Source organism: Saccostrea cucullata, unplaced genomic scaffold, assembly GCF_032062105.1.
Source record: "Saccostrea cucullata isolate Sc308-1 unplaced genomic scaffold, CSIRO_AGI_Scuc_v1 ctg21576, whole genome shotgun sequence".
NCBI lineage: Eukaryota > Metazoa > Mollusca > Bivalvia > Ostreida > Ostreidae > Saccostrea > Saccostrea cuccullata.
In genome coordinates, this window is record NW_026941120.1 from 2,028 (window position 1) to 13,009 (window position 10,982).

Consider the following 10,982-nt stretch of genomic DNA (forward strand, 5'->3'; position numbering starts at 1 on the left):
CCCTTCCTTTTAACAATTTATATTCCCTTTAACCCAAGGATGTTTTGTACTAAGTTTGGTCAAAATTGGCCCAGTGGTTCTTGAGAAGAAGTCGAAAATGTGAAAAGTTTTCAGACGGACGGACGGACGACGGACAAAATGTGATCAGAAAAGCTCACTTGAGCCTTCGGCTCAGGTGAGCTAAAAATGATTTACAATGGCCAGAACTTGGATTGACACTTAAGAATATAGATTTTAAAGATGCTTGTGGAAAATCATTTTTTCAGTCGATGAGGAAAGATCCTTTACTTGCTGCTACACATTTTGATAGAAGGTATAGAGCATTGCTAAAGGAACAGTGTTAGATTACTTTTCGTGCATTGAGTTTCAATATAGGGGGAGGCCTCGTGTTCACATGTTTTTATGGATTGATGGGCTAACTGTAATTATAATCAGGTATTGTCTGCAAGCTCAATCGCCGTGTTTGATTGCACTGTTTACCTCGATGCGATAGATGATTGACACGCCGAGAAGCAAAACTTTGGAGGTGCTTATGATAATAATCGGGTAACAACTACATGTATACCATGTTTTTTTTAAATTCGACTTTCTTTTTATCTGTTTAGCGTCTGCAAAAGTCTTTGTTTTTGTAACACCATGTTAGAAAAAACACAGAAAATAAATTATTTCGTCAAAATTTTTGATTTTGATTTTTGAATTCTGTCAAGTTTACTATATATTTGTAATTATATTTGTAGAATATGAAGTGTAATGTATATTATTTAAGTATTATTTCAACACTTTTATTTGATTTTGGCCTACAAATGAAAGGAACCTTCTATAAGGAAATAGGCTTACGAAATTTAATTGATTTAATGGCATCATTTTAAAGTTTCTGTTTTATTTTAAGGGGCTTTTTTGCCAATAGGTTAAGTTGGTAGATTTTTGAAATATGGGTGGATGCTAAACGCAGAAAAAAACTTTCAATTTCGCCTTGAACTTACAGAGAATTCTTCCCAAAAGATTCTATCCTGAAATAAAAAACAAAAATTGTAAAATTTTAGATTTCATTTTTTTGCAATATTTTACACAGACAACCGAGTATTTTATGAATATGTACAAATTTAAGCGTTCAATTATCAAATCGAGATTTCTTTTCCCTCGCAAGATCTGCAGATGGTGGCGGTGCTACGGGCGCAATAGACCTGGACAGTCTTCTCGGATCTCCCTCCTTCGGGTCCTGCTGTCTGTGGAACTCTTCTTTGTCCTCAATTCTCTTATTAGCTAGCACCCAGTTCATCAGCATTTCCGCGTGTTCATAAGTCTTCTTTTCTTTTACTGGATACACATTCCACTCTCCTGATTTCTTGTTGAGCGTTCTCTGAAGTCTGAAATATTATAATAATTATATGTAAAGTATTAAGTGATTTTATTAGAATACTATTACCACGAAAAAAGTAACTATTGACTAACTTGAAAAAGTTCTAAACATAAAGGAAATTGTAAAGATGGGGGTGTAAGAAACATATCAGATCAGATTTATTCATAACAATTTGGGGCCGATTAGGGCTACATGTACATGTAAAACAAAATACGTACACGCAGAAATCAAAATTTAACTGTAGATTTTTGTTAATTTCATTAACATCAAAATAGATATATTAGAGTCTCTAATTGCATGAAACAGTTCTTCAATGAGCAGTGTTTAGAGCTTTATTGACTTGGTTTTTTTCTGTCATTCGATACAGTATACAGAAAAATAGTGAAATTTAAGTTTTATGACTGATACCTCAAAATTCCATCTTTATTTTTGGTGGGCTCTCTGACTACATTTGGTTGTAATTTAGGGCTGCTAGAAGTTTTCTGAATGGGTATACAAGTGGAATGTATGAGTATCTTTTACAAGAATACATCAACATGACGTGGTAGCTTTCCAGATCATTTGTGCTTCTAAAAAGTAACAATTATGAAATTCATACTCATTTTGTTTTTAGTTAATTTCCTACATAATGAGCTAAAATTTATAAAAATCAAATCTTCAACAAATAGATTTTTAAATCTTACCTAAATTTAGATAATAATGTACGTTGTTAAGGAAGCACTTGTCCAGGATAACTTTCCTTAAAGCCTCATGAGCTGGGCTGCCCTTTTGTCATTCACACTTTGTTTCCAGTTGCATATGACAAAGGATCATGAACATACACTCACGCCCATATTACTGTAAGGCAGAAACCACTTATGTTTATCCACCACATGGTGCATAACACCAACCCATCTCCCCTAAAAACAATCACATATCTTAGACAAATCATCATTTTTCACTTTCAGTCATCCAAGTTATATTTACACTGCACTGACAAGGAAATTTGATACGTGCATTTGTTGCATTTTTCAAATAATAAACTTAGTTTTAATGTTTAGATGTTTAATGTTTAGACGCACATGAATTCTTCCATGTTGCCTGTATGCCGTTTTACACACATACCAAAAATGGTTAGTTCTTGTAAACGTTGATTGCCCTACTAATATTAACTTTAGAAACCTTCCATCTTCCATTAATCACTGTAACTTGTTGATGGTCTTGGATCAGGCTCATTTAGTTCTTCAACTTCTGACATGATTCTTGAAAACAATTTTTAATACAATGAATTATATAATTGAATCATGCATGCAGCGAGAAGTAAAACCTTGAGAAAGCTTTATTACTTGTGTTACCTAAAACATTTCAGACTATGCAGAATTTTTATTTTACCACTTCTTAAGTACACGGACGGATTAATTGGTCATTCTGAAAGGTGACACAGGTTAACATTTCGTTATTTTTTTTACACTGATGTGATTATGCTTTTACTGTTAAGTTTTCAAGTGGTCAATCAAGCTCCTGATCCAATTGGCTTCTGTTTGGATGCAGCTAGGATCTTTTTCTTCAGACCTGAAAATAAGACTTGTTTACAGAGTAAAATTAATATGTTCCATCTCAAACGGGCGTATAAAAATCAATAATATTTTAATTGCTTCATTTGATCTTTTAGATTCAGACATATTTATATCACAGATGATATTAATAACTTTGGAGATAACTCAGAAAGTAAGTCATAATAGAGTTAAACATCTGCAAATGTTGATTCCATACAAGATGTATGTATGTATTGTATATACATACGATTCAAATGAGGAATGAAAATAAATAGAATACCTCTTGTCACATGCCAAACATCGTAATGATGTGTCGTCTCCATCAAGTTCTCCTTGTCCACTTCTGTATTTGGACATGGCGGTCTGTCACTATCGTACCAATCTCCAAATCTTGGTCTTTCACCCAGGCAATAGTCCGCTCTAATCCTTTCTTTTACATTCCCAAGCTGATTTTACTTTCATTGCTCTAAAAATCTGAATCAAATTTAATACAATTAGTCAAAACATCAAGCAGACACCTCATGTACACACCTTCACCCCTTCACTGAATCCTTTTTAACATTTAATTCGCATGCACACTTTGTCAAATCTTTACAAAAAATTTGAGTAATTAATGATAAACTTTGCACAGTGACCACGGGAGTCCATCTCCGCCAATCCAGGGGATCTCCTCTCTCCAAAGCTCCACCTGATGGTGATTGTCCCATACACGAGCAGTTGAAATGGCTGGCTGGTGGGAATTGAAAGTTCTTCTGGTAATGGTAGCAAAAAAATAATTAAAGAGGATATATAAATACTTCATAATATAGTTCAGTTATAATGATCACCAAGTAAATGAAAATGTAACAATCCCTGAATGAAGTATGTCTTTTACGAGCATAGGGGTCATAGTCCATAAATATACAAGTTTTTAAAAAACCTTCATCCTTAACTCTTTAATTTAACTGAAAAAAGTGCAGCTTGAATTTTGATCTATTTTGATCTATTTAACTAATAGCAGATTTCTGGATAGCGTAGTTAATAGAAAAACTTACTAGCCATGGGGAATCAGATTGGAGAACCGGGTATACATGTATATTGCAATATAAATCAAAAATTAAGCAGTTAAAATTACAGCATTTTACAATCATATGTTGCAATAAATCACTTCATCTTATTCCTTGCAGTAATCTTTGAACTACGTTTTCCAATTCGTAATGATTCTGTCTGACATGCCATAGACACACTTTTCTTTTCCTAAAATAAAAAGACAAGAGATAAATAAGTAATCCATCCGTAGAAGTAGAGTTATGAGCTACATATATTACAGCAATATTTTTCTCTCTTCTCTTTCATAATACTTGCATGAATGGTTCATTTTCAAGAAATGTCGAACAAGTGCAAGTTGTTTCTGTTTTTTTTTTCAATTTGATTTACTCAATTAGAATTAATGCACAAGATTTTTGACTAATAAATATAAAAAAAAAAGCTTTTTGTTTAAACGGGGCAAGTGAGCAAATTTGTTTATTCCAATTTTTTATTTGGTATATTTTGGTTGACCTGGTCAATCTGTACAGAGGTATCTAAATTATGCCCCAAATAAACGAGATAAACATATTTCTTACTACATATCGGATCCTCACCAATCTATCCTTGTTTAATAAACAATGCATAATAACTAACATGTCATTGTTACATTCATGGAACTTAGGATTTAGAATCGAAAGTTGAATAGTAAGTTGAATACCTATCTAGATCAGGATCAAAATGTCAAATGTAAACGAGAAGATAATGACTTCAGATGAGAATCTAGAATTCCTTTCTTAAGTTATCATGGTTATGGCCTAACAGATAAATAAAAGATGTATTTGGAATAAAAAGAGAAAAATAATAAAATCATCCTTCCTTTCCGTTGGTTTCGTACTAAATGTGTAAACATATAAAAGCCATGGTCCAAGGAACGTAACAAATTACTCTCTCTCTCTCCCTCTCTCTCTCTCTCTAAACATCTCTCTCTCTCTCTCTCTCTCTCGTTGTTTGGATCCCAACACATTCATCGGTCGTGTGACTCTTCTTGTACTTCTTCAACACTTGTGTTTTCATGAAACAGCTCTGCAAATATCTGCGATAAAATAACGAATTCTTTAAACGTGTATGAAAAATACAAATTTGAATGATTAAGACATTACAGTGAATAGTCAATGTAGTTTATTTCTGTTTAACAAAAAAATTCCCAGGAAAGCAGTTTCAGTGCAAATTTATCAAAGTCTTTTTTATGTCTGACATTTTCTTTATCTTATTCCGAATTTGCTCACAAAAGTCAACAATTTCTGAAGTTAATATTTGTTTTATCGAATCACATACACACAGAGAACGAAAGAACTAACGCTATTCCTCTGGTGTTTTCCATTGGCTCCTTGCACTGGAGGCCCAGGGGTGTTTACATGGGGAAACTCCAAGAACACGTCATTCAGTTCTTCACGTTTCCCCTGGTGTAGACGCTTCTTCGTAGGAATCCCGGAGTCCTTCATGAGTATTAACCGACTAACATATTATGCGCAAACGGACTTTGTGCGAACGTGTTTTCGAGCGAACGTATTCTAGGCGAACTAGAAAACGAGCGAACGGCATCAAAGTCGAACGCGTTTCATGGCGAACGAACATACATGTTCAACTCATAGCAGTCCTCATTGAAATGGTCCTGCAGATAACTGTGTATTATTTCGAGGGACCGGACTACAGGAACGCCCCCCCTCCCCTTCGATATAGATCCCTGGGGTTTTTTTCGACTCTTTTCTCATAAATAATCTTTCATTGACAAATCGGAAATTACCTAAAACGAACGTTCTATAAAATGTACTCTACATTCTATATATTTGTATAGAAAGAGTGGGGTAGAAATTTTTCTAAAATGTTAGTTTAAGCAAATTCTATGAATTGATAGGACATTTTATCGCAAAAGTGTCATCCATATATAATTTATGTGAGAAAAGTCTAACAGGCCCGGGGTCTATATTGGGGGGTTGTTCTGTCCTCAAGCACCTGCGGAACAGACCAATCTGCCCACGTCAGCTACACAAAACAACACCAGGCCGCTTACAGTCGCTCATCTTTGTAAAAAACATGAACCGACACGCATTGCTACATCCTGCCAAAAAACACATGTATCCGACACTTTTACTGGCCATTAACCCTTGGAAAATACAAACTCACTCGGAGACTTTCTAAAAATGGAGCAAACTAATGTGTTGTGACGTCACGTCTGCTTTGGCTTGGAATAGCCTCTTTATCGGTAACGTCAAGGTGTATATTTATATTTTTTTTCAGTTTTTTGTGCAATGGATTATCTTTTCCTCTTATTTCAATGGCTGCATACATTTCTGCATTATCCTTACCTCTAATTTTAATGGCTACAGACTTTTCTGGATGATCCTTACCTCTAATTTTAATGGTTACAGACTTTTTCTGGATCATCCTTACCCCTTATTTTAATGACTACAGACTTTTTCTGCATTATCCTTACCTCTTATTTTAATGGCTAATAACTTTTTCTGGATGATCCTTACCCCTGATTTTAATGGCTACAGACTTTTTTCTGGATTATCCTTACCCGTAATTTTAATGGCTACAGACTTTTTAGCTACAAGGTCATCCCTGACCCATTTTCTTCTCTCCTTCACTTGCTTAAACACTTCACAAGTCAAGTTCCCGGCATCTGCCTTCTGTACGTCTAGAATAAATCGAAAGAACAGAGGATGTTTCTTACCTGAATTACGCCTATCAAGGTCAAGATCAAGTACGAGCTATGCAACTGCATTAATATTTATTTACTTTAACCTTTCCTTTGACCTTGACCTCACTTTTAACTACATAATACAAGATATATTTATCAAACTTAGCATGCTGATACGTATTTGTAAGAAATATTCAAATGAATCAAGAACGTTCCGGAGCATTCATGTCTTATGAACATAGTTCTAGTTTAAACTGCCAATGAAAAATGAAAAATTTTAATGAAAAATTAAAAAAAAGTCATGAATATGCATTAACCTTAGCCATAAATTTTGAATAGTTGGTTCTAGGGCTTTCATATTTCACAAGTGCATTTCTTGTGACAAAACTTTTATTGGGTATAAAAATATTTTACCCATTAACCCAAACCTTAAACCCAATTAAAAAAAAATAACCTTGACCGTAACTTTTGAACCGTTAGAACTAGGGCTTTTATATCTCAGAGGTCTATTTCTGGCGACAAGACCTTCCTTTTTTGATACCAACAATTTTGAACTCTTGACCTTGACTTTAGAGTTTGACTCACTTAAAAAACTTTATCCTTGACTTTTGAACCGTTAGTACTAGTTTTGATATATGAATATCACAACTTGATTTAAATTCATTTCTTAAGGTAGGATTCTTCTCACACAAAACTGTATTTCTTGTATTTAAAGATTAATGAAAGAATAGAATGCCTATAGTGCGACAATTAAGAAGTGAAAAATTTAATCTCAATTATATCTAATTTTTATTTCATATTTCATCTAATATTAAAGTATACTTAATGTAAAATATCTATAATTTACAAAAATCCCACAAAGACTGAAAATATTTGCCTATGAAAAAGCATACATAGACTTAAAAGAACAAAAACGATCAGTTTTCATACTTTAACAAATTTTTTTCAATATGAGTGGGCCTTCCCTCCAAGTTTTGAAAGATAATCCTAAAAGTTTGCGATAAAAAAATATTTTTTGGTTTACAAAAAAATGAAGCGAAGACCAACTATACCTGAAATGTACACTTTTATGACAAAACATTCGCATCCTTCCGAGTAATACTTCAAGTCCATTAAGTCAAGGGTCATATCACAAACATGATTTAAATGCCCCTAATCATCATGAGCCATGTAGCATAGTGGTTAGCGCGTTAGTCTCAAAGCAGTATGATACTTTGGCAGTTTATTGCTGGGGTTCGAATTCGACGTATACTATCTACTATTTTTATAAATGAATTTTTTTTAAGAGATTTATTTTCTCTCAGAATTTTTTTTTTCATATTTTCATAAATTTCAATAAGGAGCTGTAGATTTAAATACTCAATTTATATATCAAATGTGATTTCTTAATATCTGACGCTATTCTATTCTATCTGAGGCATTCTGTCCGCCTTATCCCCCCATCTTCTTTTTACAGAGTCAAGAAAACAATATCACTAAGTGATGGTATCAGATAGATTAGTTTTGACAATTCTATAATAGAATCAAGATCAATCAAGGTCATTTTTTTTCTCCCTGAACATTATGAATGAAACAAATACTGCATACAATCATGCGATACGGTTCTCTTTTCTAAAGATTAAATATTTTTCTTTTTGCATAAAAAGATGTTACCATATAGGGTCTATAAGAAATCTATTATTAAATTGGCACAAATAGTTTAACAAAATGTATACTGGCTAATCTGAATTTTTTTTCATTTATTCGGATATATTAGGTTTTTTTTTTATCTGTCCTATATTTAAAATTTTCTGATTTTCACATATGATAAAGAAGTCATATCGAGATACAAAATGATACAAAAATAAAAAGATTTGACCGTTTATTAAGAGAATAAAACACTTTCTATGGATTTTTGGCTTATATCTGTACTTAGATTGGAAGCTTCTGAAAGTGAATATAATAGTAGTTTGTTTAAAAAATCATATTTATTTGATATATTTTTAAACGTTAATCCCTTATTATCAATATACATGTACATAACATTTGAAAAATCCTTCAAGTCTTTGATTGAGTAAAGATTTTGACTAAATTCATTGTTCTACAATAATTGTGAGAATCAGAAAAAAAGAAGTTTTCATACGCCATCATTCCGCCAAAAATATAGTCCCTGCTAGATTTTAAACACAGTTTAACATATCTATTTAAAGTTATACAATTACGATGAGAAAAGAAAAAATATAATCTTTTAAATCTCTGACATCTAGATATATTAGACATATAAGCAAATATACATTGAATATTTCAACTAGTCAGAAACCAGAAAAGAACCCTACCTTAAATATTTACATTTTCAATATTGTTCTTGAAAACTCTTTGCAAATTAGAAAACTCATGAACTATCATGGATGAGCATAAATATCTCTTTTGATACGTCACATGTCTTCGAATACGGGAAAGTAAAAACGGATCACAGAAAACATTACATGTTCAGACACTGGATTTTTACTTATTTTTTAAAAGAAAGTTTGTGGGACTCCAAAGTGCGACGGGACTTCAAAGTCCGATGGTCACGCCAAAGTCCGATGATCTGCGCCAAACCCCGATGGTCTGACACGCCAAAGTCCGATGGTGCGGAAATCAATTAACATTTATGCCGTCAAAGTAGCACTACCCCAAACCTCAATGCCGCGCAAAGGTCTTTAAAATAAGTATAAATAAATGCGAAAACTAGCCCTTATCTCTCAGATAGGTGCGAGACTAACGCTCGAAAAGTGCGTATTAACAATAAACTAAATATCTTGAGTAGGGGCAAGACTAACCCTTATCACTCGACTAGTGTGCGAGGACTAACCCTAATTCACTCGGGTTGTGCAATGCAAGGGCTAACCCTAATCAATCGAGCGGTGTGCGAGGACTAACCCTAATAGCTCTGGAAGGTGAAGGCAATAAGCAAAATCAATAAAATTGTATTCGAGGACAAATTCAGAAATGACTGCTTTTGAATGCAGGAAAACGGCGACAAGGATTGACGTCGGATTATTGTGACGTCATAAATGCAATTCAGGGCAACGTGTCTCATGGGAAATGAGCCATTGGACTTTAGTGTGACCATCGGACTTTGGCGTCCGTAACGACAGAGAGCCATCGGGGTTTGGCGTCACCATCGGACTTCAGAGTCTTACAAGTTTACCCTTGGCAAAAACTTTTGAACGGCTTTATACTTCACATAATATGAGATTCTACGACAAGAGCTTTTTTATATACCAAAAATGTTGACCTTGGAATTTGATTTAAAAAAACATTATCCTTGGTAATAACTTTGGAAATTCAAAAATTAGTGCTAGGGCTTTCATTCTTCACATATCTTATACTTTTGAAAAGAATTTTAAAAAATAAAAATATTGATTTTCTGACCTTTGTTTTTGACCTAATTTTTTAACCATGTAAAGTATGCTATTCTGATCAAAACATGCTTGTCCTGCAAGCAGTTCAGAGAAAGATTACAGTCATTAAAACGCTTGTTATTCCAAAATTTGTACACCTATTCTCAGCTCTACCAAATCCATCAAAGGAACTACTAAATGAGATAAAAAAATTCATTGTAATTTATTTGGGCATATAAGGTAGAAAAAGTAAAAAAGAAATACATTGATAGGAAAAATTGAAGAATGTGGACTAAACATGATCCATTTATCCTCCTTTATCCTTACTGACAACAGTAGAGCATGGCAGCCAATTTTATGCTGTATATTTAATTTAAAAATTTAACTTCGTTTTTTTATTTAACCAAAGAAAAACTCACAAAACTTTTGAATTACATTTAAAATGATTTTTGGAAAGATGTTATAAAAGCTCTTTTAATTGTTAAAAAAGATTTTTTGAGTGCTACAGATTATTTCTATACTGATATTAGAAACTTTGTTGATTTTTTACTACTATTTAATATTTAATATCAAGAGTACCGATAAGAGTCAAAATGGAGGTTACTTTTTATATGACAGATAGAGGCAATCAATTGGCAGCACCAGAGAATGAGTTATACAAAAAATGATGTCTGTGACAAGTATGAAATTTCTGTGTAAAATTATGAAAGATAAGAAATTTGTGGCACCAGAATCCAAAAAGTTAAAATTAATAAAGGAACCTATTACAGAAAAACACGGGAAATTTTCCTTCGGAATGCATTAATTTACACAAAGGACACCAAAATCACTTACTTTCAATATAAAATTCTTATGGGCTTCCTTTCCACAAATTCTTTTCTTCACAAGATAAAAATTGCTGAAAATAATTTTGGCTTTTACTGTCAACAGATCCAGAAACATTGATTCATCTTTTTTATGATTGTATTCATGTGACATTGTAATGTTTTAGAGAGATTTTGAAAATATAC

The 10,982-nt window shown here is 33.0% G+C and overlaps 1 long non-coding RNA gene and 1 pseudogene across 1 annotated transcript; both read right to left on the reverse strand.

The window, feature by feature from the left end:
* Positions 1-266: 266 nt before the first annotated feature.
* Positions 267-2,193, reverse strand: LOC134257228 (uncharacterized; annotated as a pseudogene).
* A 36-nt stretch (positions 2,194-2,229) lies between these two features.
* Positions 2,230-6,900, reverse strand: LOC134257229 (uncharacterized). Its single transcript, XR_009989876.1, has 4 exons — positions 6,485-6,900; positions 4,043-4,131; positions 3,176-3,647; positions 2,230-2,911 (listed from the first exon to the last, which is right to left on the reverse strand). It is a non-coding gene; the product is annotated as an uncharacterized LOC134257229 (long non-coding RNA).
* Positions 6,901-10,982: the final 4,082 nt, after the last annotated feature.